This window comes from Schistocerca cancellata, chromosome 3 (assembly GCF_023864275.1).
Source record: "Schistocerca cancellata isolate TAMUIC-IGC-003103 chromosome 3, iqSchCanc2.1, whole genome shotgun sequence".
Taxonomy (NCBI): Eukaryota; Metazoa; Arthropoda; class Insecta; order Orthoptera; family Acrididae; genus Schistocerca; species Schistocerca cancellata.
In genome coordinates, this window is record NC_064628.1 from 706,222,537 (window position 1) to 706,247,050 (window position 24,514).

Consider the following 24,514-nt stretch of genomic DNA (forward strand, 5'->3'; position numbering starts at 1 on the left):
GTACATGAAAACTTTTGCCTATCACCATATTCTATAAAATTCAGTGTACAAGATTCTTCCCCCAAGCAAGTGGATTTCGTACAGTTCGACCTCATGGCGGCAGGACGATGACCTGCAAGACCCTTGGCTGCGATCCTCCCATTGAAATGTTGCTCCAAAGCCTTCGGTATGGCGTGCGGAGTGCATCTCAAACATGTATTTGCAACTCACCGCGACAATCGTCTTTTGTTTTTTCGAGATACTGAAAAATGAAGGGGGCACCCGGGATTGAACCGGGGACCTCTCGATCTGCAGTCGAATGCTCTACGACTGAGCTATACCCCCTTTCACGATCTTCCTATTCCCATAACTTAACGAAAAATATTACACTCTGCCTGGCTAAAGACGTCTAATCGAGCAAAATATCGTGTAATCATTATCTCTCAGTTATATATTAGCGTTAAACGATATAAATATCAAAAATACTAGACACCTCGCGCCTGGAGAAAGTGCGAGTCGGCGCCTTCACCTTAATGTCAGAATGCGAAAATTGCACTAGTAGCTTTTTTCAAGCAAGTTCTGTTCGTCCGTTCTTTGTAATCGTTTGGTATCTGATTAAACTGACATACTCGCCTATGGCTTTCGTAAACGAAAATTTCATTGTGACCCCGACGTGATTTGAACACGCAACCTTCTGATCTGGAGTCAGACGCGCTACCGTTGCGCCACGGAGTCGACGCTGCTTAGGTCTTGTCATGAATAGGTTCCTCGAAAACTTACTGTACCGTTCAAACCTAAGAAATAATGACAGTAGTATCCAGGAGAGACTCGTCCCAGATGTACTTGCTCTGGCGGGGGTGTAACTCAGTGGTAGAGTGTCTGCTTCGCATGCAGAAAGTCCTGGGTTCAAATCCCAGCTCCTCCAATTTTTGTTTCTCCGTGCAGCAGTACATGAAAACTTTTGCCTATCACCATATTCTATAAAATTCAGTGTACAAGATTCTTCCCCCAAGCAAGTGGATTTCGTACAGTTCGACCTCATGGCGGCAGGACGATGACCTGCAAGACCCTTGGCTGCGATCCTCCCATTGAAATGTTGCTCCAAAGCCTTCGGTATGGCGTGCGGAGTGCATCTCAAACATGTATTTGCAACTCACCGCGACAATCGTCTTTTGTTTTTTCGAGATACTGAAAAATTAAGGGGGCACCCGGGATTGAACCGGGGACCTCTCGATCTGCAGTCGAATGCTCTACGACTGAGCTATACCCCCTTTCACGATCTTCCTATTCCCATAACTTAACGAAAAATATTACACTCTGCCTGGCTAAAGACGTCTAATCGAGCAAAATATCGTGTAATCATTATCTCTCAGTTATATATTAGCGTTAAACGATATAAATATCAAAAATACTAGACACCTCGCGCCTGGAGAAAGTGCGAGTCGGCGCCTTCACCTTAATGTCAGAATGCGAAAATTGCACTAGTAGCTTTTTTCAAGCAAGTTCTGTTCGTCCGTTCTTTGTAATCGTTTGGTATCTGATTAAACTGACATACTCGCCTATGGCTTTCGTAAACGAAAATTTCATTGTGACCCCGACGTGATTTGAACACGCAACCTTCTGATCTGGAGTCAGACGCGCTACCGTTGCGCCACGGAGTCGACGCTGCTTAGGTCTTGTCATGAATAGGTTCCTCGAAAACTTACTGTACCGTTCAAACCTAAGAAATAATGACAGTAGTATCCAGGAGAGACTCGTCCCAGATGTACTTGCTCTGGCGGGGGTGTAACTCAGTGGTAGAGTGTCTGCTTCGCATGCAGAAAGTCCTGGGTTCAAATCCCAGCTCCTCCAATTTTTGTTTCTCCGTGCAGCAGTACATGAAAACTTTTGCCTATCACCATATTCTATAAAATTCAGTGTACAAGATTCTTCCCCCAAGCAAGTGGATTTCGTACAGTTCGACCTCATGGCGGCAGGACGATGACCTGCAAGACCCTTGGCTGCGATCCTCCCATTGAAATGTTGCTCCAAAGCCTTCGGTATGGCGTGCGGAGTGCATCTCAAACATGTATTTGCAACTCACCGCGACAATCGTCTTTTGTTTTTTCGAGATACTGAAAAATGAAGGGGGCACCCGGGATTGAACCGGGGACCTCTCGATCTGCAGTCGAATGCTCTACGACTGAGCTATACCCCCTTTCACGATCTTCCTATTCCCATAACTTAACGAAAAATATTACACTCTGCCTGGCTAAAGACGTCTAATCGAGCAAAATATCGTGTAATCATTATCTCTCAGTTATATATTAGCGTTAAACGATATAAATATCAAAAATACTAGACACCTCGCGCCTGGAGAAAGTGCGAGTCGGCGCCTTCACCTTAATGTCAGAATGCGAAAATTGCACTAGTAGCTTTTTTCAAGCAAGTTCTGTTCGTCCGTTCTTTGTAATCGTTTGGTATCTGATTAAACTGACATACTCGCCTATGGCTTTCGTAAACGAAAATTTCATTGTGACCCCGACGTGATTTGAACACGCAACCTTCTGATCTGGAGTCAGACGCGCTACCGTTGCGCCACGGAGTCGACGCTGCTTAGGTCTTGTCATGAATAGGTTCCTCGAAAACTTACTGTACCGTTCAAACCTAAGAAATAATGACAGTAGTATCCAGGAGAGACTCGTCCCAGATGTACTTGCTCTGGCGGGGGTGTAACTCAGTGGTAGAGTGTCTGCTTCGCATGCAGAAAGTCCTGGGTTCAAATCCCAGCTCCTCCAATTTTTGTTTCTCCGTGCAGCAGTACATGAAAACTTTTGCCTATCACCATATTCTATAAAATTCAGTGTACAAGATTCTTCCCCCAAGCAAGTGGATTTCGTACAGTTCGACCTCATGGCGGCAGGACGATGACCTGCAAGACCCTTGGCTGCGATCCTCCCATTGAAATGTTGCTCCAAAGCCTTCGGTATGGCGTGCGGAGTGCATCTCAAACATGTATTTGCAACTCACCGCGACAATCGTCTTTTGTTTTTTCGAGATACTGAAAAATGAAGGGGGCACCCGGGATTGAACCGGGGACCTCTCGATCTGCAGTCGAATGCTCTACGACTGAGCTATACCCCCTTTCACGATCTTCCTATTCCCATAACTTAACGAAAAATATTACACTCTGCCTGGCTAAAGACGTCTAATCGAGCAAAATATCGTGTAATCATTATCTCTCAGTTATATATTAGCGTTAAACGATATAAATATCAAAAATACTAGACACCTCGCGCCTGGAGAAAGTGCGAGTCGGCGCCTTCACCTTAATGTCAGAATGCGAAAATTGCACTAGTAGCTTTTTTCAAGCAAGTTCTGTTCGTCCGTTCTTTGTAATCGTTTGGTATCTGATTAAACTGACATACTCGCCTATGGCTTTCGTAAACGAAAATTTCATTGTGACCCCGACGTGATTTGAACACGCAACCTTCTGATCTGGAGTCAGACGCGCTACCGCTGCGCCACGGAGTCGACGCTGCTTAGGTCTTGTCATGAATAGGTTCCTCGAAAACTTACTGTACCGTTCAAACCTAAGAAATAATGACAGTAGTATCCAGGAGAGACTCGTCCCAGATGTACTTGCTCTGGCGGGGGTGTAACTCAGTGGTAGAGTGTCTGCTTCGCATGCAGAAAGTCCTGGGTTCAAATCCCAGCTCCTCCAATTTTTGTTTCTCCGTGCAGCAGTACATGAAAACTTTTGCCTATCACCATATTCTATAAAATTCAGTGTACAAGATTCTTCCCCCAAGCAAGTGGATTTCGTACAGTTCGACCTCATGGCGGCAGGACGATGACCTGCAAGACCCTTGGCTGCGATCCTCCCATTGAAATGTTGCTCCAAAGCCTTCGGTATGGCGTGCGGAGTGCATCTCAAACATGTATTTGCAACTCACCGCGACAATCGTCTTTTGTTTTTTCGAGATACTGAAAAATTAAGGGGGCACCCGGGATTGAACCGGGGACCTCTCGATCTGCAGTCGAATGCTCTACGACTGAGCTATACCCCCTTTCACGATCTTCCTATTCCCATAACTTAACGAAAAATATTACACTCTGCCTGGCTAAAGACGTCTAATCGAGCAAAATATCGTGTAATCATTATCTCTCAGTTATATATTAGCGTTAAACGATATAAATATCAAAAATACTAGACACCTCGCGCCTGGAGAAAGTGCGAGTCGGCGCCTTCACCTTAATGTCAGAATGCGAAAATTGCACTAGTAGCTTTTTTCAAGCAAGTTCTGTTCGTCCGTTCTTTGTAATCGTTTGGTATCTGATTAAACTGACATACTCGCCTATGGCTTTCGTAAACGAAAATTTCATTGTGACCCCGACGTGATTTGAACACGCAACCTTCTGATCTGGAGTCAGACGCGCTACCGTTGCGCCACGGAGTCGACGCTGCTTAGGTCTTGTCATGAATAGGTTCCTCGAAAACTTACTGTACCGTTCAAACCTAAGAAATAATGACAGTAGTATCCAGGAGAGACTCGTCCCAGATGTACTTGCTCTGGCGGGGGTGTAACTCAGTGGTAGAGTGTCTGCTTCGCATGCAGAAAGTCCTGGGTTCAAATCCCAGCTCCTCCAATTTTTGTTTCTCCGTGCAGCAGTACATGAAAACTTTTGCCTATCACCATATTCTATAAAATTCAGTGTACAAGATTCTTCCCCCAAGCAAGTGGATTTCGTACAGTTCGACCTCATGGCGGCAGGACGATGACCTGCAAGACCCTTGGCTGCGATCCTCCCATTGAAATGTTGCTCCAAAGCCTTCGGTATGGCGTGCGGAGTGCATCTCAAACATGTATTTGCAACTCACCGCGACAATCGTCTTTTGTTTTTTCGAGATACTGAAAAATGAAGGGGGCACCCGGGATTGAACCGGGGACCTCTCGATCTGCAGTCGAATGCTCTACGACTGAGCTATACCCCCTTTCACGATCTTCCTATTCCCATAACTTAACGAAAAATATTACACTCTGCCTGGCTAAAGACGTCTAATCGAGCAAAATATCGTGTAATCATTATCTCTCAGTTATATATTAGCGTTAAACGATATAAATATCAAAAATACTAGACACCTCGCGCCTGGAGAAAGTGCGAGTCGGCGCCTTCACCTTAATGTCAGAATGCGAAAATTGCACTAGTAGCTTTTTTCAAGCAAGTTCTGTTCGTCCGTTCTTTGTAATCGTTTGGTATCTGATTAAACTGACATACTCGCCTATGGCTTTCGTAAACGAAAATTTCATTGTGACCCCGACGTGATTTGAACACGCAACCTTCTGATCTGGAGTCAGACGCGCTACCGTTGCGCCACGGAGTCGACGCTGCTTAGGTCTTGTCATGAATAGGTTCCTCGAAAACTTACTGTACCGTTCAAACCTAAGAAATAATGACAGTAGTATCCAGGAGAGACTCGTCCCAGATGTACTTGCTCTGGCGGGGGTGTAACTCAGTGGTAGAGTGTCTGCTTCGCATGCAGAAAGTCCTGGGTTCAAATCCCAGCTCCTCCAATTTTTGTTTCTCCGTGCAGCAGTACATGAAAACTTTTGCCTATCACCATATTCTATAAAATTCAGTGTACAAGATTCTTCCCCCAAGCAAGTGGATTTCGTACAGTTCGACCTCATGGCGGCAGGACGATGACCTGCAAGACCCTTGGCTGCGATCCTCCCATTGAAATGTTGCTCCAAAGCCTTCGGTATGGCGTGCGGAGTGCATCTCAAACATGTATTTGCAACTCACCGCGACAATCGTCTTTTGTTTTTTCGAGATACTGAAAAATGAAGGGGGCACCCGGGATTGAACCGGGGACCTCTCGATCTGCAGTCGAATGCTCTACGACTGAGCTATACCCCCTTTCACGATCTTCCTATTCCCATAACTTAACGAAAAATATTACACTCTGCCTGGCTAAAGACGTCTAATCGAGCAAAATATCGTGTAATCATTATCTCTCAGTTATATATTAGCGTTAAACGATATAAATATCAAAAATACTAGACACCTCGCGCCTGGAGAAAGTGCGAGTCGGCGCCTTCACCTTAATGTCAGAATGCGAAAATTGCACTAGTAGCTTTTTTCAAGCAAGTTCTGTTCGTCCGTTCTTTGTAATCGTTTGGTATCTGATTAAACTGACATACTCGCCTATGGCTTTCGTAAACGAAAATTTCATTGTGACCCCGACGTGATTTGAACACGCAACCCTCTGATCTGGAGTCAGACGCGCTACCGTTGCGCCACGGAGTCGACGCTGCTTAGTTCTTGTCATGAATAGGTTCCTCGAAAACTTACTGTACCGTTCAAACCTAAGAAATAATGACAGTAGTATCCAGGAGAGACTCGTCCCAGATGTACTTGCTCTGGCGGGGGTGTAACTCAGTGGTAGAGTGTCTGCTTCGCATGCAGAAAGTCCTGGGTTCAAATCCCAGCTCCTCCAATTTTTGTTTCTCCGTGCAGCAGTACATGAAAACTTTTGCCTATCACCATATTCTATAAAATTCAGTGTACAAGATTCTTCCCCCAAGCAAGTGGATTTCGTACAGTTCGACCTCATGGCGGCAGGACGATGACCTGCAAGACCCTTGGCTGCGATCCTCCCATTGAAATGTTGCTCCAAAGCCTTCGGTATGGCGTGCGGAGTGCATCTCAAACATGTATTTGCAACTCACCGCGACAATCGTCTTTTGTTTTTTCGAGATACTGAAAAATGAAGGGGGCACCCGGGATTGAACCGGGGACCTCTCGATCTGCAGTCGAATGCTCTACGACTGAGCTATACCCCCTTTCACGATCTTCCTATTCCCATAACTTAACGAAAAATATTACACTCTGCCTGGCTAAAGACGTCTAATCGAGCAAAATATCGTGTAATCATTATCTCTCAGTTATATATTAGCGTTAAACGATATAAATATCAAAAATACTAGACACCTCGCGCCTGGAGAAAGTGCGAGTCGGCGCCTTCACCTTAATGTCAGAATGCGAAAATTGCACTAGTAGCTTTTTTCAAGCAAGTTCTGTTCGTCCGTTCTTTGTAATCGTTTGGTATCTGATTAAACTGACATACTCGCCTATGGCTTTCGTAAACGAAAATTTCATTGTGACCCCGACGTGATTTGAACACGCAACCTTCTGATCTGGAGTCAGACGCGCTACCGTTGCGCCACGGAGTCGACGCTGCTTAGGTCTTGTCATGAATAGGTTCCTCGAAAACTTACTGTACCGTTCAAACCTAAGAAATAATGACAGTAGTATCCAGGAGAGACTCGTCCCAGATGTACTTGCTCTGGCGGGGGTGTAACTCAGTGGTAGAGTGTCTGCTTCGCATGCAGAAAGTCCTGGGTTCAAATCCCAGCTCCTCCAATTTTTGTTTCTCCGTGCAGCAGTACATGAAAACTTTTGCCTATCACCATATTCTATAAAATTCAGTGTACAAGATTCTTCCCCCAAGCAAGTGGATTTCGTACAGTTCGACCTCATGGCGGCAGGACGATGACCTGCAAGACCCTTGGCTGCGATCCTCCCATTGAAATGTTGCTCCAAAGCCTTCGGTATGGCGTGCGGAGTGCATCTCAAACATGTATTTGCAACTCACCGCGACAATCGTCTTTTGTTTTTTCGAGATACTGAAAAATGAAGGGGGCACCCGGGATTGAACCGGGGACCTCTCGATCTGCAGTCGAATGCTCTACGACTGAGCTATACCCCCTTTCACGATCTTCCTATTCCCATAACTTAACGAAAAATATTACACTCTGCCTGGCTAAAGACGTCTAATCGAGCAAAATATCGTGTAATCATTATCTCTCAGTTATATATTAGCGTTAAACGATATAAATATCAAAAATACTAGACACCTCGCGCCTGGAGAAAGTGCGAGTCGGCGCCTTCACCTTAATGTCAGAATGCGAAAATTGCACTAGTAGCTTTTTTCAAGCAAGTTCTGTTCGTCCGTTCTTTGTAATCGTTTGGTATCTGATTAAACTGACATACTCGCCTATGGCTTTCGTAAACGAAAATTTCATTGTGACCCCGACGTGATTTGAACACGCAACCTTCTGATCTGGAGTCAGACGCGCTACCGTTGCGCCACGGAGTCGACGCTGCTTAGGTCTTGTCATGAATAGGTTCCTCGAAAACTTACTGTACCGTTCAAACCTAAGAAATAATGACAGTAGTATCCAGGAGAGACTCGTCCCAGATGTACTTGCTCTGGCGGGGGTGTAACTCAGTGGTAGAGTGTCTGCTTCGCATGCAGAAAGTCCTGGGTTCAAATCCCAGCTCCTCCAATTTTTGTTTCTCCGTGCAGCAGTACATGAAAACTTTTGCCTATCACCATATTCTATAAAATTCAGTGTACAAGATTCTTCCCCCAAGCAAGTGGATTTCGTACAGTTCGACCTCATGGCGGCAGGACGATGACCTGCAAGACCCTTGGCTGCGATCCTCCCATTGAAATGTTGCTCCAAAGCCTTCGGTATGGCGTGCGGAGTGCATCTCAAACATGTATTTGCAACTCACCGCGACAATCGTCTTTTGTTTTTTCGAGATACTGAAAAATGAAGGGGGCACCCGGGATTGAACCGGGGACCTCTCGATCTGCAGTCGAATGCTCTACGACTGAGCTACACCCCCTTTCACGATCTTCCTATTCCCATAACTTAACGAAAAATATTACACTCTGCCTGGCTAAAGACGTCTAATCGAGCAAAATATCGTGTAATCATTATCTCTCAGTTATATATTAGCGTTAAACGATATAAATATCAAAAATACTAGACACCTCGCGCCTGGAGAAAGTGCGAGTCGGCGCCTTCACCTTAATGTCAGAATGCGAAAATTGCACTAGTAGCTTTTTTCAAGCAAGTTCTGTTCGTCCGTTCTTTGTAATCGTTTGGTATCTGATTAAACTGACATACTCGCCTATGGCTTTCGTAAACGAAAATTTCATTGTGACCCCGACGTGATTTGAACACGCAACCTTCTGATCTGGAGTCAGACGCGCTACCGTTGCGCCACGGAGTCGACGCTGCTTAGGTCTTGTCATGAATAGGTTCCTCGAAAACTTACTGTACCGTTCAAACCTAAGAAATAATGACAGTAGTATCCAGGAGAGACTCGTCCCAGATGTACTTGCTCTGGCGGGGGTGTAACTCAGTGGTAGAGTGTCTGCTTCGCATGCAGAAAGTCCTGGGTTCAAATCCCAGCTCCTCCAATTTTTGTTTCTCCGTGCAGCAGTACATGAAAACTTTTGCCTATCACCATATTCTATAAAATTCAGTGTACAAGATTCTTCCCCCAAGCAAGTGGATTTCGTACAGTTCGACCTCATGGCGGCAGGACGATGACCTGCAAGACCCTTGGCTGCGATCCTCCCATTGAAATGTTGCTCCAAAGCCTTCGGTATGGCGTGCGGAGTGCATCTCAAACATGTATTTGCAACTCACCGCGACAATCGTCTTTTGTTTTTTCGAGATACTGAAAAATGAAGGGGGCACCCGGGATTGAACCGGGGACCTCTCGATCTGCAGTCGAATGCTCTACGACTGAGCTATACCCCCTTTCACGATCTTCCTATTCCCATAACTTAACGAAAAATATTACACTCTGCCTGGCTAAAGACGTCTAATCGAGCAAAATATCGTGTAATCATTATCTCTCAGTTATATATTAGCGTTAAACGATATAAATATCAAAAATACTAGACACCTCGCGCCTGGAGAAAGTGCGAGTCGGCGCCTTCACCTTAATGTCAGAATGCGAAAATTGCACTAGTAGCTTTTTTCAAGCAAGTTCTGTTCGTCCGTTCTTTGTAATCGTTTGGTATCTGATTAAACTGACATACTCGCCTATGGCTTTCGTAAACGAAAATTTCATTGTGACCCCGACGTGATTTGAACACGCAACCTTCTGATCTGGAGTCAGACGCGCTACCGTTGCGCCACAGAGTCGACGCTGCTTAGGTCTTGTCATGAATAGGTTCCTCGAAAACTTACTGTACCGTTCAAACCTAAGAAATAATGACAGTAGTATCCAGGAGAGACTCGTCCCAGATGTACTTGCTCTGGCGGGGGTGTAACTCAGTGGTAGAGTGTCTGCTTCGCATGCAGAAAGTCCTGGGTTCAAATCCCAGCTCCTCCAATTTTTGTTTCTCCGTGCAGCAGTACATGAAAACTTTTGCCTATCACCATATTCTATAAAATTCAGTGTACAAGATTCTTCCCCCAAGCAAGTGGATTTCGTACAGTTCGACCTCATGGCGGCAGGACGATGACCTGCAAGACCCTTGGCTGCGATCCTCCCATTGAAATGTTGCTCCAAAGCCTTCGGTATGGCGTGCGGAGTGCATCTCAAACATGTATTTGCAACTCACCGCGACAATCGTCTTTTGTTTTTTCGAGATACTGAAAAATGAAGGGGGCACCCGGGATTGAACCGGGGACCTCTCGATCTGCAGTCGAATGCTCTACGACTGAGCTATACCCCCTTTCACGATCTTCCTATTCCCATAACTTAACGAAAAATATTACACTCTGCCTGGCTAAAGACGTCTAATCGAGCAAAATATCGTGTAATCATTATCTCTCAGTTATATATTAGCGTTAAACGATATAAATATCAAAAATACTAGACACCTCGCGCCTGGAGAAAGTGCGAGTCGGCGCCTTCACCTTAATGTCAGAATGCGAAAATTGCACTAGTAGCTTTTTTCAAGCAAGTTCTGTTCGTCCGTTCTTTGTAATCGTTTGGTATCTGATTAAACTGACATACTCGCCTATGGCTTTCGTAAACGAAAATTTCATTGTGACCCCGACGTGATTTGAACACGCAACCTTCTGATCTGGAGTCAGACGCGCTACCGTTGCGCCACGGAGTCGACGCTGCTTAGGTCTTGTCATGAATAGGTTCCTCGAAAACTTACTGTACCGTTCAAACCTAAGAAATAATGACAGTAGTATCCAGGAGAGACTCGTCCCAGATGTACTTGCTCTGGCGGGGGTGTAACTCAGTGGTAGAGTGTCTGCTTCGCATGCAGAAAGTCCTGGGTTCAAATCCCAGCTCCTCCAATTTTTGTTTCTCCGTGCAGCAGTACATGAAAACTTTTGCCTATCACCATATTCTATAAAATTCAGTGTACAAGATTCTTCCCCCAAGCAAGTGGATTTCGTACAGTTCGACCTCATGGCGGCAGGACGATGACCTGCAAGACCCTTGGCTGCGATCCTCCCATTGAAATGTTGCTCCAAAGCCTTCGGTATGGCGTGCGGAGTGCATCTCAAACATGTATTTGCAACTCACCGCGACAATCGTCTTTTGTTTTTTCGAGATACTGAAAAATGAAGGGGGCACCCGGGATTGAACCGGGGACCTCTCGATCTGCAGTCGAATGCTCTACGACTGAGCTATACCCCCTTTCACGATCTTCCTATTCCCATAACTTAACGAAAAATATTACACTCTGCCTGGCTAAAGACGTCTAATCGAGCAAAATATCGTGTAATCATTATCTCTCAGTTATATATTAGCGTTAAACGATATAAATATCAAAAATACTAGACACCTCGCGCCTGGAGAAAGTGCGAGTCGGCGCCTTCACCTTAATGTCAGAATGCGAAAATTGCACTAGTAGCTTTTTTCAAGCAAGTTCTGTTCGTCCGTTCTTTGTAATCGTTTGGTATCTGATTAAACTGACATACTCGCCTATGGCTTTCGTAAACGAAAATTTCATTGTGACCCCGACGTGATTTGAACACGCAACCTTCTGATCTGGAGTCAGACGCGCTACCGTTGCGCCACGGAGTCGACGCTGCTTAGGTCTTGTCATGAATAGGTTCCTCGAAAACTTACTGTACCGTTCAAACCTAAGAAATAATGACAGTAGTATCCAGGAGAGACTCGTCCCAGATGTACTTGCTCTGGCGGGGGTGTAACTCAGTGGTAGAGTGTCTGCTTCGCATGCAGAAAGTCCTGGGTTCAAATCCCAGCTCCTCCAATTTTTGTTTCTCCGTGCAGCAGTACATGAAAACTTTTGCCTATCACCATATTCTATAAAATTCAGTGTACAAGATTCTTCCCCCAAGCAAGTGGATTTCGTACAGTTCGACCTCATGGCGGCAGGACGATGACCTGCAAGACCCTTGGCTGCGATCCTCCCATTGAAATGTTGCTCCAAAGCCTTCGGTATGGCGTGCGGAGTGCATCTCAAACATGTATTTGCAACTCACCGCGACAATCGTCTTTTGTTTTTTCGAGATACTGAAAAATGAAGGGGGCACCCGGGATTGAACCGGGGACCTCTCGATCTGCAGTCGAATGCTCTACGACTGAGCTATACCCCCTTTCACGATCTTCCTATTCCCATAACTTAACGAAAAATATTACACTCTGCCTGGCTAAAGACGTCTAATCGAGCAAAATATCGTGTAATCATTATCTCTCAGTTATATATTAGCGTTAAACGATATAAATATCAAAAATACTAGACACCTCGCGCCTGGAGAAAGTGCGAGTCGGCGCCTTCACCTTAATGTCAGAATGCGAAAATTGCACTAGTAGCTTTTTTCAAGCAAGTTCTGTTCGTCCGTTCTTTGTAATCGTTTGGTATCTGATTAAACTGACATACTCGCCTATGGCTTTCGTAAACGAAAATTTCATTGTGACCCCGACGTGATTTGAACACGCAACCTTCTGATCTGGAGTCAGACGCGCTACCGTTGCGCCACGGAGTCGACGCTGCTTAGGTCTTGTCATGAATAGGTTCCTCGAAAACTTACTGTACCGTTCAAACCTAAGAAATAATGACAGTAGTATCCAGGAGAGACTCGTCCCAGATGTACTTGCTCTGGCGGGGGTGTAACTCAGTGGTAGAGTGTCTGCTTCGCATGCAGAAAGTCCTGGGTTCAAATCCCAGCTCCTCCAATTTTTGTTTCTCCGTGCAGCAGTACATGAAAACTTTTGCCTATCACCATATTCTATAAAATTCAGTGTACAAGATTCTTCCCCCAAGCAAGTGGATTTCGTACAGTTCGACCTCATGGCGGCAGGACGATGACCTGCAAGACCCTTGGCTGCGATCCTCCCATTGAAATGTTGCTCCAAAGCCTTCGGTATGGCGTGCGGAGTGCATCTCAAACATGTATTTGCAACTCACCGCGACAATCGTCTTTTGTTTTTTCGAGATACTGAAAAATGAAGGGGGCACCCGGGATTGAACCGGGGACCTCTCGATCTGCAGTCGAATGCTCTACGACTGAGCTATACCCCCTTTCACGATCTTCCTATTCCCATAACTTAACGAAAAATATTACACTCTGCCTGGCTAAAGACGTCTAATCGAGCAAAATATCGTGTAATCATTATCTCTCAGTTATATATTAGCGTTAAACGATATAAATATCAAAAATACTAGACACCTCGCGCCTGGAGAAAGTGCGAGTCGGCGCCTTCACCTTAATGTCAGAATGCGAAAATTGCACTAGTAGCTTTTTTCAAGCAAGTTCTGTTCGTCCGTTCTTTGTAATCGTTTGGTATCTGATTAAACTGACATACTCGCCTATGGCTTTCGTAAACGAAAATTTCATTGTGACCCCGACGTGATTTGAACACGCAACCTTCTGATCTGGAGTCAGACGCGCTACCGTTGCGCCACGGAGTCGACGCTGCTTAGGTCTTGTCATGAATAGGTTCCTCGAAAACTTACTGTACCGTTCAAACCTAAGAAATAATGACAGTAGTATCCAGGAGAGACTCGTCCCAGATGTACTTGCTCTGGCGGGGGTGTAACTCAGTGGTAGAGTGTCTGCTTCGCATGCAGAAAGTCCTGGGTTCAAATCCCAGCTCCTCCAATTTTTGTTTCTCCGTGCAGCAGTACATGAAAACTTTTGCCTATCACCATATTCTATAAAATTCAGTGTACAAGATTCTTCCCCCAAGCAAGTGGATTTCGTACAGTTCGACCTCATGGCGGCAGGACGATGACCTGCAAGACCCTTGGCTGCGATCCTCCCATTGAAATGTTGCTCCAAAGCCTTCGGTATGGCGTGCGGAGTGCATCTCAAACATGTATTTGCAACTCACCGCGACAATCGTCTTTTGTTTTTTCGAGATACTGAAAAATGAAGGGGGCACCCGGGATTGAACCGGGGACCTCTCGATCTGCAGTCGAATGCTCTACGACTGAGCTATACCCCCTTTCACGATCTTCCTATTCCCATAACTTAACGAAAAATATTACACTCTGCCTGGCTAAAGACGTCTAATCGAGCAAAATATCGTGTAATCATTATCTCTCAGTTATATATTAGCGTTAAACGATATAAATATCAAAAATACTAGACACCTCGCGCCTGGAGAAAGTGCGAGTCGGCGCCTTCACCTTAATGTCAGAATGCGAAAATTGCACTAGTAGCTTTTTTCAAGCAAGTTCTGTTCGTCCGTTCTTTGTAATCGTTTGGTATCTGATTAAACTGACATACTCGCCTATGGCTTTCGTAAACGAAAATTTCATTGTGACCCCGACGTGATTTGAACACGCAACCTTCTGATCTGGAGTCAGACGCGCTACCGTTGCGCCACGGAGTCGACGCTGCTTAGGTCTTGTCATGAATAGGTTCCTCGAAAACTTACTGTACCGTTCAAACCTAAGAAATAATGACAGTAGTATCCAGGAGAGACTCGTCCCAGATGTACTTGCTCTGGCGGGGGTGTAACTCAGTGGTAGAGTGTCTGCTTCGCATGCAGAAAGTCCTGGGTTCAAATCCCAGCTCCTCCAATTTTTGTTTCTCCGTGCAGCAGTACATGAAAACTTTTGCCTATCACCATATTCTATAAAATTCAGTGTACAAGATTCTTCCCCCAAGCAAGTGGATTTCGTACAGTTCGACCTCATGGCGGCAGGACGATGACCTGCAAGACCCTTGGCTGTGATCCTCCCATTGAAATGTTGCTCCAAAGCCTTCGGTATGGCGTGCGGAGTGCATCTCAAACATGTATTTGCAACTCACCGCGACAATCGTCTTTTGTTTTTTCGAGATACTGAAAAATGAAGGGGGCACCCGGGATTGAACCGGGGACCTCTCGATCTGCAGTCGAATGCTCTACGACTGAGCTATACCCCCTTTCACGATCTTCCTATTCCCATAACTTAACGAAAAATATTACACTCTGCCTGGCTAAAGACGTCTAATCGAGCAAAATATCGTGTAATCATTATCTCTCAGTTATATATTAGCGTTAAACGATATAAATATCAAAAATACTAGACACCTCGCGCCTGGAGAAAGTGCGAGTCGGCGCCTTCACCTTAATGTCAGAATGCGAAAATTGCACTAGTAGCTTTTTTCAAGCAAGTTCTGTTCGTCCGTTCTTTGTAATCGTTTGGTATCTGATTAAACTGACATACTCGCCTATGGCTTTCGTAAACGAAAATTTCATTGTGACCCCGACGTGATTTGAACACGCAACCTTCTGATCTGGAGTCAGACGCGCTACCGTTGCGCCACGGAGTCGACGCTGCTTAGGTCTTGTCATGAATAGGTTCCTCGAAAACTTACTGTACCGTTCAAACCTAAGAAATAATGACAGTAGTATCCAGGAGAGACTCGTCCCAGATGTACTTGCTCTGGCGGGGGTGTAACTCAGTGGTAGAGTGTCTGCTTCGCATGCAGAAAGTCCTGGGTTCAAATCCCAGCTCCTCCAATTTTTGTTTCTCCGTGCAGCAGTACATGAAAACTTTTGCCTATCACCATATTCTATAAAATTCAGTGTACAAGATTCTTCCCCCAAGCAAGTGGATTTCGTACAGTTCGACCTCATGGCGGCAGGACGATGACCTGCAAGACCCTTGGCTGCGATCCTCCCATTGAAATGTTGCTCCAAAGCCTTCGGTATGGCGTGCGGAGTGCATCTCAAACATGTATTTGCAACTCACCGCGACAATCGTCTTTTGTTTTTTCGAGATACTGAAAAATGAAGGGGGCACCCGGGATTGAACCGGGGACCTCTCGATCTGCAGTCGAATGCTCTACGACTGAGCTATACCCCCTTTCACGATCTTCCTATTCCCATAACTTAACGAAAAATATTACACTCTGCCTGGCTAAAGACGTCTAATCGAGCAAAATATCGTGTAATCATTATCTCTCAGTTATATATTAGCGTTAAACGATATAAATATCAAAAATACTAGACACCTCGCGCCTGGAGAAAGTGCGAGTCGGCGCCTTCACCTTAATGTCAGAATGCGAAAATTGCACTAGTAGCTTTTTTCAAGCAAGTTCTGTTCGTCCGTTCTTTGTAATCGTTTGGTATCTGATTAAACTGACATACTCGCCTATGGCTTTCGTAAACGAAAATTTCATTGTGACCCCGACGTGATTTGAACACGCAACCTTCTGATCTGGAGTCAGACGCGCTACCGTTGCGCCACGGAGTCGACGCTGCTTAGGTCTTGTCATGAATAGGTTCCTCGAAAACTTACTGTACCGTTCAAACCTAAGAAATAATGACAGTAGTATCCAGGAGAGACTCGTCCCAGATGTACTTGCTCTGGCGGGGGTGTAACTCAGTGGTAGAGTGTCTGCTTCGCATGCAGAAAGTCCTGGGTTCAAATCCCAGCTCCTCCAATTTTTGTTTCTCCGTGCAGCAGTACATGAAAACTTTTGCCTATCACCATATTCTATAAAATTCAGTGTACAAGATTCTTCCCCCAAGCAAGTGGATTTCGTACAGTTCGACCTCATGGCGGCAGGACGATGACCTGCAAGACCCTTGGCTGCGATCCTCCCATTGAAATGTTGCTCCAAAGCCTTCGGTATGGCGTGCGGAGTGCATCTCAAACATGTATTTGCAACTCACCGCGACAATCGTCTTTTGTTTTTTCGAGATACTGAAAAATCAAGGGGGCACCCGGGATTGAACCGGGGACCTCTCGATCTGCAGTCGAATGCTCTACGACTGAGCTATACCCCCTTTCACGATCTTCCTATTCCCATAACTTAACGAAAAATATTACACTCTGCCTGGCTAAAGACGTCTAATCGAGCAAAATATCGTGTAATCATTATCTCTCAGTTATATATTAGCGTTAAACGATATAAATATCAAAAATACTAGACACCTCGCGCCTGGAGAAAGTGCGAGTCGGCGCCTTCACCTTAATGTCAGAATGCGAAAATTGCACTAGTAGCTTTTTTCAAGCAAGTTCTGTTCGTCCGTTCTTTGTAATCGTTTGGTATCTGATTAAACTGACATACTCGCCTATGGCTTTCGTAAACGAAAATTTCATTGTGACCCCGACGTGATTTGAACACGCAACCTTCTGATCTGGAGTCAGACGCGCTACCGTTGCGCCACGGAGTCGACGCTGCTTAGGTCTTGTCATGAATAGGTTCCTCGAAAACTTACTGTACCGTTCAAACCTAAGAAATAATGACAGTAGTATCCAGGAGAGACTCGTCCCAGATGTACTTGCTCTGGCGGGGGTGTAACTCAGTGGTAGAGTGTCTGCTTCGCATGCAGAAAGTCCTGGGTTCAAATCCCAGCTCCTCCAATTTTTGTTTCTCCGTGCAGCAGTACATGAAAACTTTTGCCTATCACCATATTCTATAAAATTCAGTGTACAAGATTCTTCCCCCAAGCAAGTGGATTTCGTACAGTTCGACCTCATGGCGGCAGGACGATGACCTGCAAGACCCTTGGCTGCGATCCTCCCATTGAAATGTTGCTCCAAAGCCTTCGGTATGGCGTGCGGAGTGCATCTCAAACATGTATTTGCAACTCACCGCGACAATCGTCTTTTGTTTTTTCGAGATACTGAAAAATGAAGGGGGCACCCGGGATTTAACCGGGGACCTCTCGATCTGCAGTCGAATGCTCTACGACTGAGCTATACCCCCTTTCACGATCTTCCTATTCCCATAACTTAACGAAAAATATTACACTCTGCCTGGCTAAAGACGTCTAATCGAGCAAAATATCGTGTAATCATTATCTCTCAGTTATATATTAGCGTTAAACGATATAAATATCAAAAATACTAGACACCTCGCGCCTGGAGAAAGTGCGAGTCGGCGCCTTCACCTTAATGTCAGAATGCGAAAATTGCACTAGTAGCTTTTTTCAAGCAAGTTCTGTTCGTCCGTTCTTTGTAATCGTTTGGTATCTGATTAAACTGACATACTCGCCTATGGCTTTCGTAAACGAAAATTTCATTGTGACCCCGACGTGATTTGAACACGCAACCTTCTGATCTGGAGTCAGACGCGCTACCGTTGCGCCACGGAGTCGACGCTGCTTAGGTCTTGTCATGAATAGGTTCCTCGAAAACTTACTGTACCGTTCAAACCTAAGAAATAATGACAGTAGTATCCAGGAGAGACTCGTCCCAGATGTACTTGCTCTGGCGGGGGTGTAACTCAGTGGTAGAGTGTCTGCTTCGCATGCAGAAAGTCCTGGGTTCAAATCCCAGCTCCTCCAATTTTTGTTTCTCCGTGCAGCAGTACATGAAAACTTTTGCCTATCACCATATTCTATAAAATTCAGTGTACAAGATTCTTCCCCCAAGCAAGTGGATTTCGTACAGTTCGACCTCATGGCGGCAGGACGATGACCTGCAAGACCCTTGGCTGCGATCCTCCCATTGAAATGTTGCTCCAAAGCCTTCGGTATGGCGTGCGGAGTGCATCTCAAACATGTATTTGCAACTCACCGCGACAATCGTCTTTTGTTTTTTCGAGATACTGAAAAATAAAGGGGGCACCCGGGATTTAACCGGGGACCTCTCGATCTGCAGTCGAATGCTCTACGACTGAGCTATACCCCCTTTCACGATCTTCCTATTCCCATAACTTAACGAAAAATATTACACTCTGCCTGGCTAAAGACGTCTAATCGAGCAAAATATCGTGTAATCATTATCTCTCAGTTATATATTAGCGTTAAACGATATAAATATCAAAAATACTAGACACCTCGCGCCTGGAGAAAGTGCGAGTCGGCGCCTTCACCTTAATGTCAGAATGCGAAAATTGCACTAGTAGCTTTTTTCAAGCAAGTTCTGTTCGTCCGTTCTTTGTAATCGTTTGGTATCTGATTAAACTGACATACTCGCCTATGGCTTTCGTAAACGAAAATTTCATTGTGACCCCGACGTGATTTGAACACGCAACCTTCTGATCTGGAGTCAGACGCGCTACCGTTGCGCCACGGAGTCGACGCTGCTTAGGTCTTGTCATGAATAGGTTCCTCGAAAACTTACTGTACCGTTCAAACCTAAGAAATAATGACAGTAGTATCCAGGAGAGACTCGTCCCAGATGTACTTGCTCTGGCGGGGGTGTAACTCAGTGGTAGAGTGTCTGCTTCGCATGCAGAAAGTCCTGGGTTCAAATCCCAGCTCCTCCAATTTTTGTTTCTCCGTGCAGCAGTACATGAAAACTTTTGCCTATCACCATATTCTATAAAATTCAGTGTACAAGATTCTTCCCCCAAGCAAGTGGATTTCGTACAGTTCGACCTCATGGCGGCAGGACGATGACCTGCAAGACCCTTGGCTGCGATCCTCCCATTGAAATGTTGCTCCAAAGCCTTCGGTATGGCGTGCGGAGTGCATCTCAAACATGTATTTGCAACTCACCGCGACAATCGTCTTTTGTTTTTTCGAGATACTGAAAAATGAAGGGGGCACCCGGGATTGAACCGGGGACCTCTCGATCTGCAGTCGAATGCTCTACGACTGAGCTATACCCCCTTTCACGATCTTCCTATTCCCATAACTTAACGAAAAATATTACACTCTGCCTGGCTAAAGACGTCTAATCGAGCAAAATATCGTGTAATCATTATCTCTCAGTTATATATTAGCGTTAAACGATATAAATATCAAAAATACTAGACACCTCGCGCCTGGAGAAAGTGCGAGTCGGCGCCTTCACCTTAATGTCAGAATGCGAAAATTGCACTAGTAGCTTTTTTCAAGCAAGTTCTGTTCGTCCGTTCTTTGTAATCGTTTGGTATCTGATTAAACTGACATACTCGCCTATGGCTTTCGTAAACGAAAATTTCATTGTGACCCCGACGTGATTTGAACACGCAACCTTCTGATCTGGAGTCAGACGCGCTACCGTTGCGCCACGGAGTCGACGCTGCTTAGGTCTTGTCATGAATAGGTTCCTCGAAAACTTACTGTACCGTTCAAACCTAAGAAATAATGACAGTAGTATCCAGGAGAGACTCGTCCCAGATGTACTTGCTCTGGCGGGGGTGTAACTCAGTGGTAGAGTGTCTGCTTCGCATGCAGAAAGTCCTGGGTTCAAATCCCAGCTCCTCCAATTTTTGTTTCTCCGTGCAGCAGTACATGAAAACTTTTGCCTATCACCATATTCTATAAAATTCAGTGTACAAGATTCTTCCCCCAAGCAAGTGGATTTCGTACAGTTCGACCTCATGGCGGCAGGACGATGACCTGCAAGACCCTTGGCTGCGATCCTCCCATTGAAATGTTGCTCCAAAGCCTTCGGTATGGCGTGCGGAGTGCATCTCAAACATGTATTTGCAACTCACCGCGACAATCGTCTTTTGTTTTTTCGAGATACTGAAAAATCAAGGGGGCACCCGGGATTGAACCGGGGACCTCTCGATCTGCAGTCGAATGCTCTACGACTGAGCTATACCCCCTTTCACGATCTTCCTATTCCCATAACTTAACGAAAAATATTACACTCTGCCTGGCTAAAGACGTCTAATCGAGCAAAATATCGTGTAATCATTATCTCTCAGTTATATATTAGCGTTAAACGATATAAATATCAAAAATACTAGACACCTCGCGCCTGGAGAAAGTGCGAGTCGGCGCCTTCACCTTAATGTCAGAATGCGAAAATTGCACTAGTAGCTTTTTTCAAGCAAGTTCTGTTCGTCCGTTCTTTGTAATCGTTTGGTATCTGATTAAACTGACATACTCGCCTATGGCTTTCGTAAACGAAAATTTCATTGTGACCCCGACGTGATTTGAACACGCAACCTTCTGATCTGGAGTCAGACGCGCTACCGTTGCGCCACGGAGTCGACGCTGCTTAGGTCTTGTCATGAATAGGTTCCTCGAAAACTTACTGTACCGTTCAAACCTAAGAAATAATGACAGTAGTATCCAGGAGAGACTCGTCCCAGATGTACTTGCTCTGGCGGGGGTGTAACTCAGTGGTAGAGTGTCTGCTTCGCATGCAGAAAGTCCTGGGTTCAAATCCCAGCTCCTCCAATTTTTGTTTCTCCGTGCAGCAGTACATGAAAACTTTTGCCTATCACCATATTCTATAAAATTCAGTGTACAAGATTCTTCCCCCAAGCAAGTGGATTTCGTACAGTTCGACCTCATGGCGGCAGGACGATGACCTGCAAGACCCTTGGCTGCGATCCTCCCATTGAAATGTTGCTCCAAAGCCTTCGGTATGGCGTGCGGAGTGCATCTCAAACATGTATTTGCAACTCACCGCGACAATCGTCTTTTGTTTTTTCGAGATACTGAAAAATGAAGGGGGCACCCGGGATTGAACCGGGGACCTCTCGATCTGCAGTCGAATGCTCTACGACTGAGCTATACCCCCTTTCACGATCTTCCTATTCCCATAACTTAACGAAAAATATTACACTCTGCCTGGCTAAAGACGTCTAATCGAGCAAAATATCGTGTAATCATTATCTCTCAGTTATATATTAGCGTTAAACGATATAAATATCAAAAATACTAGACACCTCGCGCCTGGAGAAAGTGCGAGTCGGCGCCTTCACCTTAATGTCAGAATGCGAAAATTGCACTAGTAGCTTTTTTCAAGCAAGTTCTGTTCGTCCGTTCTTTGTAATCGTTTGGTATCTGATTAAACTGACATACTCGCCTATGGCTTTCGTAAACGAAAATTTCATTGTGACCCCGACGTGATTTGAACACGCAACCTTCTGATCTGGAGTCAGACGCGCTACCGTTGCGCCACGGAGTCGACGCTGCTTAGGTCTTGTCATGAATAGGTTCCTCGAAAACTTACTGTACCGTTCAAACCTAAGAAATAATGACAGTAGTATCCAGGAGAGACTCGTCCCAGATGTACTTGCTCTGGCGGGGGTGTAACTCAGTGGTAGAGTGTCTGCTTCGCATGCAGAAAGTCCTGGGTTCAAATCCCAGCTCCTCCAATTTTTGTTTCTCCGTGCAGCAGTACATGAAAACTTTTGCCTATCACCATATTCTATAAAATTCAGTGTACAAGATTCTTCCCCCAAGCAAGTGGATTTCGTACAGTTCGACCTCATGGCGGCAGGACGATGACCTGCAAGACCCTTGGCTGCGATCCTCCCATTGAAATGTTGCTCCAAAGCCTTCGGTATGGCGTGCGGAGTGCATCTCAAACATGTATTTGCAACTCACCGCGACAATCGTCTTTTGTTTTTTCGAGATACTGAAAAATGAAGGGGGCACCCGGGATTTAACCGGGGACCTCTCGATCTGCAGTCGAATGCTCTACGACTGAGCTATACCCCCTTTCACGATCTTCCTATTCCCATAACTTAACGAAAAATATTACACTCTGCCTGGCTAAAGACGTCTAATCGAGCAAAATATCGTGTAATCATTATCTCTCAGTTATATATTAGCGTTAAACGATATAAATATCAAAAATACTAGACACCTCGCGCCTGGAGAAAGTGCGAGTCGGCGCCTTCACCTTAATGTCAGAATGCGAAAATTGCACTAGTAGCTTTTTTCAAGCAAGTTCTGTTCGTCCGTTCTTTGTAATCGTTTGGTATCTGATTAAACTGACATACTCGCCTATGGCTTTCGTAAACGAAAATTTCATTGTGACCCCGACGTGATTTGAACACGCAACCTTCTGATCTGGAGTCAGACGCGCTACCGTTGCGCCACGGAGTCGACGCTGCTTAGGTCTTGTCATGAATAGGTTCCTCGAAAACTTACTGTACCGTTCAAACCTAAGAAATAATGACAGTAGTATCCAGGAGAGACTCGTCCCAGATGTACTTGCTCTGGCGGGGGTGTAACTCAGTGGTAGAGTGTCTGCTTCGCATGCAGAAAGTCCTGGGTTCAAATCCCAGCTCCTCCAATTTTTGTTTCTCCGTGCAGCAGTACATGAAAACTTTTGCCTATCACCATATTCTATAAAATTCAGTGTACAAGATTCTTCCCCCAAGCAAGTGGATTTCGTACAGTTCGACCTCATGGCGGCAGGACGATGACCTGCAAGACCCTTGGCTGCGATCCTCCCATTGAAATGTTGCTCCAAAGCCTTCGGTATGGCGTGCGGAGTGCATCTCAAACATGTATTTGCAACTCACCGCGACAATCGTCTTTTGTTTTTTCGAGATACTGAAAAATCAAGGGGGCACCCGGGATTGAACCGGGGACCTCTCGATCTGCAGTCGAATGCTCTACGACTGAGCTATACCCCCTTTCACGATCTTCCTATTCCCATAACTTAACGAAAAATATTACACTCTGCCTGGCTAAAGACGTCTAATCGAGCAAAATATCGTGTAATCATTATCTCTCAGTTATATATTAGCGTTAAACGATATAAATATCAAAAATACTAGACACCTCGCGCCTGGAGAAAGTGCGAGTCGGCGCCTTCACCTTAATGTCAGAATGCGAAAATTGCACTAGTAGCTTTTTTCAAGCAAGTTCTGTTCGTCCGTTCTTTGTAATCGTTTGGTATCTGATTAAACTGACATACTCGCCTATGGCTTTCGTAAACGAAAATTTCATTGTGACCCCGACGTGATTTGAACACGCAACCTTCTGATCTGGAGTCAGACGCGCTACCGTTGCGCCACGGAGTCGACGCTGCTTAGGTCTTGTCATGAATAGGTTCCTCGAAAACTTACTGTACCGTTCAAACCTAAGAAATAATGACAGTAGTATCCAGGAGAGACTCGTCCCAGATGTACTTGCTCTGGCGGGGGTGTAACTCAGTGGTAGAGTGTCTGCTTCGCATGCAGAAAGTCCTGGGTTCAAATCCCAGCTCCTCCAATTTTTGTTTCTCCGTGCAGCAGTACATGAAAACTTTTGCCTATCACCATATTCTATAAAATTCAGTGTACAAGATTCTTCCCCCAAGCAAGTGGATTTCGTACAGTTCGACCTCATGGCGGCAGGACGATGACCTGCAAGACCCTTGGCTGCGATCCTCCCATTGAAATGTTGCTCCAAAGCCTTCGGTATGGCGTGCGGAGTGCATCTCAAACATGTATTTGCAACTCACCGCGACAATCGTCTTTTGTTTTTTCGAGATACTGAAAAATGAAGGGGGCACCCGGGATTGAACCGGGGACCTCTCGATCTGCAGTCGAATGCTCTACGACTGAGCTATACCCCCTTTCACGATCTTCCTATTCCCATAACTTAACGAAAAATATTACACTCTGCCTGGCTAAAGACGTCTAATCGAGCAAAATATCGTGTAATCATTATCTCTCAGTTATATATTAGC

The 24,514-nt window shown here is 45.3% G+C and overlaps 79 non-coding genes across 79 annotated transcripts; 26 read left to right on the plus strand and 53 right to left on the minus strand.

Moving 5' to 3' along the window:
* Positions 1-252: 252 nt before the first annotated feature.
* Trnac-gca (transfer RNA cysteine (anticodon GCA)) lies at positions 253-324 on the minus strand. Its single transcript has one exon. It is a non-coding gene; the product is annotated as a tRNA-Cys (tRNA).
* A 318-nt stretch (positions 325-642) lies between these two features.
* Positions 643-714, minus strand: Trnaw-cca (transfer RNA tryptophan (anticodon CCA)). Its single transcript has one exon. It is a non-coding gene; the product is annotated as a tRNA-Trp (tRNA).
* A 118-nt stretch (positions 715-832) lies between these two features.
* On the plus strand, positions 833-904 carry Trnaa-cgc (transfer RNA alanine (anticodon CGC)). The gene has a single exon. It is a non-coding gene; the product is annotated as a tRNA-Ala (tRNA).
* A 274-nt stretch (positions 905-1,178) lies between these two features.
* Trnac-gca (transfer RNA cysteine (anticodon GCA)) lies at positions 1,179-1,250 on the minus strand. The gene has a single exon. It is a non-coding gene; the product is annotated as a tRNA-Cys (tRNA).
* Positions 1,251-1,568: 318 nt separating this feature from the next.
* Positions 1,569-1,640, minus strand: Trnaw-cca (transfer RNA tryptophan (anticodon CCA)). Its single transcript has one exon. It is a non-coding gene; the product is annotated as a tRNA-Trp (tRNA).
* A 118-nt stretch (positions 1,641-1,758) lies between these two features.
* Positions 1,759-1,830, plus strand: Trnaa-cgc (transfer RNA alanine (anticodon CGC)). The gene has a single exon. It is a non-coding gene; the product is annotated as a tRNA-Ala (tRNA).
* A 274-nt stretch (positions 1,831-2,104) lies between these two features.
* Trnac-gca (transfer RNA cysteine (anticodon GCA)) lies at positions 2,105-2,176 on the minus strand. Its single transcript has one exon. It is a non-coding gene; the product is annotated as a tRNA-Cys (tRNA).
* Positions 2,177-2,494: 318 nt separating this feature from the next.
* Positions 2,495-2,566, minus strand: Trnaw-cca (transfer RNA tryptophan (anticodon CCA)). Its single transcript has one exon. It is a non-coding gene; the product is annotated as a tRNA-Trp (tRNA).
* Positions 2,567-2,684: 118 nt separating this feature from the next.
* Positions 2,685-2,756, plus strand: Trnaa-cgc (transfer RNA alanine (anticodon CGC)). Its single transcript has one exon. It is a non-coding gene; the product is annotated as a tRNA-Ala (tRNA).
* Positions 2,757-3,030: 274 nt separating this feature from the next.
* On the minus strand, positions 3,031-3,102 carry Trnac-gca (transfer RNA cysteine (anticodon GCA)). Its single transcript has one exon. It is a non-coding gene; the product is annotated as a tRNA-Cys (tRNA).
* Positions 3,103-3,420: 318 nt separating this feature from the next.
* Trnaw-cca (transfer RNA tryptophan (anticodon CCA)) lies at positions 3,421-3,492 on the minus strand. Its single transcript has one exon. It is a non-coding gene; the product is annotated as a tRNA-Trp (tRNA).
* Positions 3,493-3,610: 118 nt separating this feature from the next.
* Positions 3,611-3,682, plus strand: Trnaa-cgc (transfer RNA alanine (anticodon CGC)). The gene has a single exon. It is a non-coding gene; the product is annotated as a tRNA-Ala (tRNA).
* Positions 3,683-3,956: 274 nt separating this feature from the next.
* On the minus strand, positions 3,957-4,028 carry Trnac-gca (transfer RNA cysteine (anticodon GCA)). The gene has a single exon. It is a non-coding gene; the product is annotated as a tRNA-Cys (tRNA).
* Positions 4,029-4,346: 318 nt separating this feature from the next.
* Positions 4,347-4,418, minus strand: Trnaw-cca (transfer RNA tryptophan (anticodon CCA)). The gene has a single exon. It is a non-coding gene; the product is annotated as a tRNA-Trp (tRNA).
* Positions 4,419-4,536: 118 nt separating this feature from the next.
* Positions 4,537-4,608, plus strand: Trnaa-cgc (transfer RNA alanine (anticodon CGC)). The gene has a single exon. It is a non-coding gene; the product is annotated as a tRNA-Ala (tRNA).
* Positions 4,609-4,882: 274 nt separating this feature from the next.
* Trnac-gca (transfer RNA cysteine (anticodon GCA)) lies at positions 4,883-4,954 on the minus strand. The gene has a single exon. It is a non-coding gene; the product is annotated as a tRNA-Cys (tRNA).
* A 318-nt stretch (positions 4,955-5,272) lies between these two features.
* On the minus strand, positions 5,273-5,344 carry Trnaw-cca (transfer RNA tryptophan (anticodon CCA)). Its single transcript has one exon. It is a non-coding gene; the product is annotated as a tRNA-Trp (tRNA).
* Positions 5,345-5,462: 118 nt separating this feature from the next.
* Positions 5,463-5,534, plus strand: Trnaa-cgc (transfer RNA alanine (anticodon CGC)). Its single transcript has one exon. It is a non-coding gene; the product is annotated as a tRNA-Ala (tRNA).
* Positions 5,535-5,808: 274 nt separating this feature from the next.
* Positions 5,809-5,880, minus strand: Trnac-gca (transfer RNA cysteine (anticodon GCA)). The gene has a single exon. It is a non-coding gene; the product is annotated as a tRNA-Cys (tRNA).
* A 318-nt stretch (positions 5,881-6,198) lies between these two features.
* On the minus strand, positions 6,199-6,270 carry Trnaw-cca (transfer RNA tryptophan (anticodon CCA)). The gene has a single exon. It is a non-coding gene; the product is annotated as a tRNA-Trp (tRNA).
* Positions 6,271-6,388: 118 nt separating this feature from the next.
* On the plus strand, positions 6,389-6,460 carry Trnaa-cgc (transfer RNA alanine (anticodon CGC)). Its single transcript has one exon. It is a non-coding gene; the product is annotated as a tRNA-Ala (tRNA).
* Positions 6,461-6,734: 274 nt separating this feature from the next.
* Trnac-gca (transfer RNA cysteine (anticodon GCA)) lies at positions 6,735-6,806 on the minus strand. Its single transcript has one exon. It is a non-coding gene; the product is annotated as a tRNA-Cys (tRNA).
* Positions 6,807-7,124: 318 nt separating this feature from the next.
* Positions 7,125-7,196, minus strand: Trnaw-cca (transfer RNA tryptophan (anticodon CCA)). Its single transcript has one exon. It is a non-coding gene; the product is annotated as a tRNA-Trp (tRNA).
* A 118-nt stretch (positions 7,197-7,314) lies between these two features.
* Trnaa-cgc (transfer RNA alanine (anticodon CGC)) lies at positions 7,315-7,386 on the plus strand. The gene has a single exon. It is a non-coding gene; the product is annotated as a tRNA-Ala (tRNA).
* Positions 7,387-7,660: 274 nt separating this feature from the next.
* Positions 7,661-7,732, minus strand: Trnac-gca (transfer RNA cysteine (anticodon GCA)). Its single transcript has one exon. It is a non-coding gene; the product is annotated as a tRNA-Cys (tRNA).
* A 318-nt stretch (positions 7,733-8,050) lies between these two features.
* On the minus strand, positions 8,051-8,122 carry Trnaw-cca (transfer RNA tryptophan (anticodon CCA)). Its single transcript has one exon. It is a non-coding gene; the product is annotated as a tRNA-Trp (tRNA).
* A 118-nt stretch (positions 8,123-8,240) lies between these two features.
* Trnaa-cgc (transfer RNA alanine (anticodon CGC)) lies at positions 8,241-8,312 on the plus strand. Its single transcript has one exon. It is a non-coding gene; the product is annotated as a tRNA-Ala (tRNA).
* A 274-nt stretch (positions 8,313-8,586) lies between these two features.
* Trnac-gca (transfer RNA cysteine (anticodon GCA)) lies at positions 8,587-8,658 on the minus strand. The gene has a single exon. It is a non-coding gene; the product is annotated as a tRNA-Cys (tRNA).
* A 318-nt stretch (positions 8,659-8,976) lies between these two features.
* On the minus strand, positions 8,977-9,048 carry Trnaw-cca (transfer RNA tryptophan (anticodon CCA)). The gene has a single exon. It is a non-coding gene; the product is annotated as a tRNA-Trp (tRNA).
* Positions 9,049-9,166: 118 nt separating this feature from the next.
* On the plus strand, positions 9,167-9,238 carry Trnaa-cgc (transfer RNA alanine (anticodon CGC)). Its single transcript has one exon. It is a non-coding gene; the product is annotated as a tRNA-Ala (tRNA).
* Positions 9,239-9,512: 274 nt separating this feature from the next.
* Trnac-gca (transfer RNA cysteine (anticodon GCA)) lies at positions 9,513-9,584 on the minus strand. The gene has a single exon. It is a non-coding gene; the product is annotated as a tRNA-Cys (tRNA).
* A 318-nt stretch (positions 9,585-9,902) lies between these two features.
* On the minus strand, positions 9,903-9,974 carry Trnaw-cca (transfer RNA tryptophan (anticodon CCA)). Its single transcript has one exon. It is a non-coding gene; the product is annotated as a tRNA-Trp (tRNA).
* Positions 9,975-10,092: 118 nt separating this feature from the next.
* Positions 10,093-10,164, plus strand: Trnaa-cgc (transfer RNA alanine (anticodon CGC)). Its single transcript has one exon. It is a non-coding gene; the product is annotated as a tRNA-Ala (tRNA).
* Positions 10,165-10,438: 274 nt separating this feature from the next.
* Positions 10,439-10,510, minus strand: Trnac-gca (transfer RNA cysteine (anticodon GCA)). Its single transcript has one exon. It is a non-coding gene; the product is annotated as a tRNA-Cys (tRNA).
* Positions 10,511-10,828: 318 nt separating this feature from the next.
* Trnaw-cca (transfer RNA tryptophan (anticodon CCA)) lies at positions 10,829-10,900 on the minus strand. Its single transcript has one exon. It is a non-coding gene; the product is annotated as a tRNA-Trp (tRNA).
* A 118-nt stretch (positions 10,901-11,018) lies between these two features.
* On the plus strand, positions 11,019-11,090 carry Trnaa-cgc (transfer RNA alanine (anticodon CGC)). The gene has a single exon. It is a non-coding gene; the product is annotated as a tRNA-Ala (tRNA).
* Positions 11,091-11,364: 274 nt separating this feature from the next.
* Trnac-gca (transfer RNA cysteine (anticodon GCA)) lies at positions 11,365-11,436 on the minus strand. The gene has a single exon. It is a non-coding gene; the product is annotated as a tRNA-Cys (tRNA).
* A 318-nt stretch (positions 11,437-11,754) lies between these two features.
* Trnaw-cca (transfer RNA tryptophan (anticodon CCA)) lies at positions 11,755-11,826 on the minus strand. Its single transcript has one exon. It is a non-coding gene; the product is annotated as a tRNA-Trp (tRNA).
* A 118-nt stretch (positions 11,827-11,944) lies between these two features.
* Trnaa-cgc (transfer RNA alanine (anticodon CGC)) lies at positions 11,945-12,016 on the plus strand. Its single transcript has one exon. It is a non-coding gene; the product is annotated as a tRNA-Ala (tRNA).
* Positions 12,017-12,290: 274 nt separating this feature from the next.
* Trnac-gca (transfer RNA cysteine (anticodon GCA)) lies at positions 12,291-12,362 on the minus strand. The gene has a single exon. It is a non-coding gene; the product is annotated as a tRNA-Cys (tRNA).
* A 318-nt stretch (positions 12,363-12,680) lies between these two features.
* On the minus strand, positions 12,681-12,752 carry Trnaw-cca (transfer RNA tryptophan (anticodon CCA)). The gene has a single exon. It is a non-coding gene; the product is annotated as a tRNA-Trp (tRNA).
* Positions 12,753-12,870: 118 nt separating this feature from the next.
* Trnaa-cgc (transfer RNA alanine (anticodon CGC)) lies at positions 12,871-12,942 on the plus strand. Its single transcript has one exon. It is a non-coding gene; the product is annotated as a tRNA-Ala (tRNA).
* Positions 12,943-13,216: 274 nt separating this feature from the next.
* Positions 13,217-13,288, minus strand: Trnac-gca (transfer RNA cysteine (anticodon GCA)). Its single transcript has one exon. It is a non-coding gene; the product is annotated as a tRNA-Cys (tRNA).
* Positions 13,289-13,606: 318 nt separating this feature from the next.
* Positions 13,607-13,678, minus strand: Trnaw-cca (transfer RNA tryptophan (anticodon CCA)). Its single transcript has one exon. It is a non-coding gene; the product is annotated as a tRNA-Trp (tRNA).
* Positions 13,679-13,796: 118 nt separating this feature from the next.
* Positions 13,797-13,868, plus strand: Trnaa-cgc (transfer RNA alanine (anticodon CGC)). The gene has a single exon. It is a non-coding gene; the product is annotated as a tRNA-Ala (tRNA).
* A 274-nt stretch (positions 13,869-14,142) lies between these two features.
* Trnac-gca (transfer RNA cysteine (anticodon GCA)) lies at positions 14,143-14,214 on the minus strand. Its single transcript has one exon. It is a non-coding gene; the product is annotated as a tRNA-Cys (tRNA).
* A 318-nt stretch (positions 14,215-14,532) lies between these two features.
* On the minus strand, positions 14,533-14,604 carry Trnaw-cca (transfer RNA tryptophan (anticodon CCA)). Its single transcript has one exon. It is a non-coding gene; the product is annotated as a tRNA-Trp (tRNA).
* A 118-nt stretch (positions 14,605-14,722) lies between these two features.
* Positions 14,723-14,794, plus strand: Trnaa-cgc (transfer RNA alanine (anticodon CGC)). Its single transcript has one exon. It is a non-coding gene; the product is annotated as a tRNA-Ala (tRNA).
* Positions 14,795-15,068: 274 nt separating this feature from the next.
* Positions 15,069-15,140, minus strand: Trnac-gca (transfer RNA cysteine (anticodon GCA)). Its single transcript has one exon. It is a non-coding gene; the product is annotated as a tRNA-Cys (tRNA).
* A 318-nt stretch (positions 15,141-15,458) lies between these two features.
* Trnaw-cca (transfer RNA tryptophan (anticodon CCA)) lies at positions 15,459-15,530 on the minus strand. The gene has a single exon. It is a non-coding gene; the product is annotated as a tRNA-Trp (tRNA).
* A 118-nt stretch (positions 15,531-15,648) lies between these two features.
* On the plus strand, positions 15,649-15,720 carry Trnaa-cgc (transfer RNA alanine (anticodon CGC)). The gene has a single exon. It is a non-coding gene; the product is annotated as a tRNA-Ala (tRNA).
* Positions 15,721-15,994: 274 nt separating this feature from the next.
* Positions 15,995-16,066, minus strand: Trnac-gca (transfer RNA cysteine (anticodon GCA)). The gene has a single exon. It is a non-coding gene; the product is annotated as a tRNA-Cys (tRNA).
* A 318-nt stretch (positions 16,067-16,384) lies between these two features.
* On the minus strand, positions 16,385-16,456 carry Trnaw-cca (transfer RNA tryptophan (anticodon CCA)). Its single transcript has one exon. It is a non-coding gene; the product is annotated as a tRNA-Trp (tRNA).
* Positions 16,457-16,574: 118 nt separating this feature from the next.
* On the plus strand, positions 16,575-16,646 carry Trnaa-cgc (transfer RNA alanine (anticodon CGC)). Its single transcript has one exon. It is a non-coding gene; the product is annotated as a tRNA-Ala (tRNA).
* A 274-nt stretch (positions 16,647-16,920) lies between these two features.
* On the minus strand, positions 16,921-16,992 carry Trnac-gca (transfer RNA cysteine (anticodon GCA)). Its single transcript has one exon. It is a non-coding gene; the product is annotated as a tRNA-Cys (tRNA).
* Positions 16,993-17,310: 318 nt separating this feature from the next.
* Positions 17,311-17,382, minus strand: Trnaw-cca (transfer RNA tryptophan (anticodon CCA)). The gene has a single exon. It is a non-coding gene; the product is annotated as a tRNA-Trp (tRNA).
* Positions 17,383-17,500: 118 nt separating this feature from the next.
* Positions 17,501-17,572, plus strand: Trnaa-cgc (transfer RNA alanine (anticodon CGC)). Its single transcript has one exon. It is a non-coding gene; the product is annotated as a tRNA-Ala (tRNA).
* A 274-nt stretch (positions 17,573-17,846) lies between these two features.
* On the minus strand, positions 17,847-17,918 carry Trnac-gca (transfer RNA cysteine (anticodon GCA)). The gene has a single exon. It is a non-coding gene; the product is annotated as a tRNA-Cys (tRNA).
* Positions 17,919-18,236: 318 nt separating this feature from the next.
* Positions 18,237-18,308, minus strand: Trnaw-cca (transfer RNA tryptophan (anticodon CCA)). The gene has a single exon. It is a non-coding gene; the product is annotated as a tRNA-Trp (tRNA).
* Positions 18,309-18,426: 118 nt separating this feature from the next.
* On the plus strand, positions 18,427-18,498 carry Trnaa-cgc (transfer RNA alanine (anticodon CGC)). The gene has a single exon. It is a non-coding gene; the product is annotated as a tRNA-Ala (tRNA).
* Positions 18,499-18,772: 274 nt separating this feature from the next.
* Trnac-gca (transfer RNA cysteine (anticodon GCA)) lies at positions 18,773-18,844 on the minus strand. Its single transcript has one exon. It is a non-coding gene; the product is annotated as a tRNA-Cys (tRNA).
* Positions 18,845-19,162: 318 nt separating this feature from the next.
* On the minus strand, positions 19,163-19,234 carry Trnaw-cca (transfer RNA tryptophan (anticodon CCA)). Its single transcript has one exon. It is a non-coding gene; the product is annotated as a tRNA-Trp (tRNA).
* A 118-nt stretch (positions 19,235-19,352) lies between these two features.
* Positions 19,353-19,424, plus strand: Trnaa-cgc (transfer RNA alanine (anticodon CGC)). Its single transcript has one exon. It is a non-coding gene; the product is annotated as a tRNA-Ala (tRNA).
* A 274-nt stretch (positions 19,425-19,698) lies between these two features.
* On the minus strand, positions 19,699-19,770 carry Trnac-gca (transfer RNA cysteine (anticodon GCA)). The gene has a single exon. It is a non-coding gene; the product is annotated as a tRNA-Cys (tRNA).
* A 318-nt stretch (positions 19,771-20,088) lies between these two features.
* On the minus strand, positions 20,089-20,160 carry Trnaw-cca (transfer RNA tryptophan (anticodon CCA)). The gene has a single exon. It is a non-coding gene; the product is annotated as a tRNA-Trp (tRNA).
* Positions 20,161-20,278: 118 nt separating this feature from the next.
* Positions 20,279-20,350, plus strand: Trnaa-cgc (transfer RNA alanine (anticodon CGC)). Its single transcript has one exon. It is a non-coding gene; the product is annotated as a tRNA-Ala (tRNA).
* Positions 20,351-20,624: 274 nt separating this feature from the next.
* On the minus strand, positions 20,625-20,696 carry Trnac-gca (transfer RNA cysteine (anticodon GCA)). The gene has a single exon. It is a non-coding gene; the product is annotated as a tRNA-Cys (tRNA).
* Positions 20,697-21,014: 318 nt separating this feature from the next.
* On the minus strand, positions 21,015-21,086 carry Trnaw-cca (transfer RNA tryptophan (anticodon CCA)). The gene has a single exon. It is a non-coding gene; the product is annotated as a tRNA-Trp (tRNA).
* Positions 21,087-21,204: 118 nt separating this feature from the next.
* Positions 21,205-21,276, plus strand: Trnaa-cgc (transfer RNA alanine (anticodon CGC)). The gene has a single exon. It is a non-coding gene; the product is annotated as a tRNA-Ala (tRNA).
* A 274-nt stretch (positions 21,277-21,550) lies between these two features.
* On the minus strand, positions 21,551-21,622 carry Trnac-gca (transfer RNA cysteine (anticodon GCA)). The gene has a single exon. It is a non-coding gene; the product is annotated as a tRNA-Cys (tRNA).
* A 318-nt stretch (positions 21,623-21,940) lies between these two features.
* Positions 21,941-22,012, minus strand: Trnaw-cca (transfer RNA tryptophan (anticodon CCA)). Its single transcript has one exon. It is a non-coding gene; the product is annotated as a tRNA-Trp (tRNA).
* Positions 22,013-22,130: 118 nt separating this feature from the next.
* On the plus strand, positions 22,131-22,202 carry Trnaa-cgc (transfer RNA alanine (anticodon CGC)). The gene has a single exon. It is a non-coding gene; the product is annotated as a tRNA-Ala (tRNA).
* A 274-nt stretch (positions 22,203-22,476) lies between these two features.
* On the minus strand, positions 22,477-22,548 carry Trnac-gca (transfer RNA cysteine (anticodon GCA)). The gene has a single exon. It is a non-coding gene; the product is annotated as a tRNA-Cys (tRNA).
* A 318-nt stretch (positions 22,549-22,866) lies between these two features.
* Trnaw-cca (transfer RNA tryptophan (anticodon CCA)) lies at positions 22,867-22,938 on the minus strand. The gene has a single exon. It is a non-coding gene; the product is annotated as a tRNA-Trp (tRNA).
* Positions 22,939-23,056: 118 nt separating this feature from the next.
* Trnaa-cgc (transfer RNA alanine (anticodon CGC)) lies at positions 23,057-23,128 on the plus strand. The gene has a single exon. It is a non-coding gene; the product is annotated as a tRNA-Ala (tRNA).
* A 274-nt stretch (positions 23,129-23,402) lies between these two features.
* Positions 23,403-23,474, minus strand: Trnac-gca (transfer RNA cysteine (anticodon GCA)). Its single transcript has one exon. It is a non-coding gene; the product is annotated as a tRNA-Cys (tRNA).
* A 318-nt stretch (positions 23,475-23,792) lies between these two features.
* Positions 23,793-23,864, minus strand: Trnaw-cca (transfer RNA tryptophan (anticodon CCA)). Its single transcript has one exon. It is a non-coding gene; the product is annotated as a tRNA-Trp (tRNA).
* Positions 23,865-23,982: 118 nt separating this feature from the next.
* Positions 23,983-24,054, plus strand: Trnaa-cgc (transfer RNA alanine (anticodon CGC)). The gene has a single exon. It is a non-coding gene; the product is annotated as a tRNA-Ala (tRNA).
* Positions 24,055-24,328: 274 nt separating this feature from the next.
* Positions 24,329-24,400, minus strand: Trnac-gca (transfer RNA cysteine (anticodon GCA)). The gene has a single exon. It is a non-coding gene; the product is annotated as a tRNA-Cys (tRNA).
* Positions 24,401-24,514: the final 114 nt, after the last annotated feature.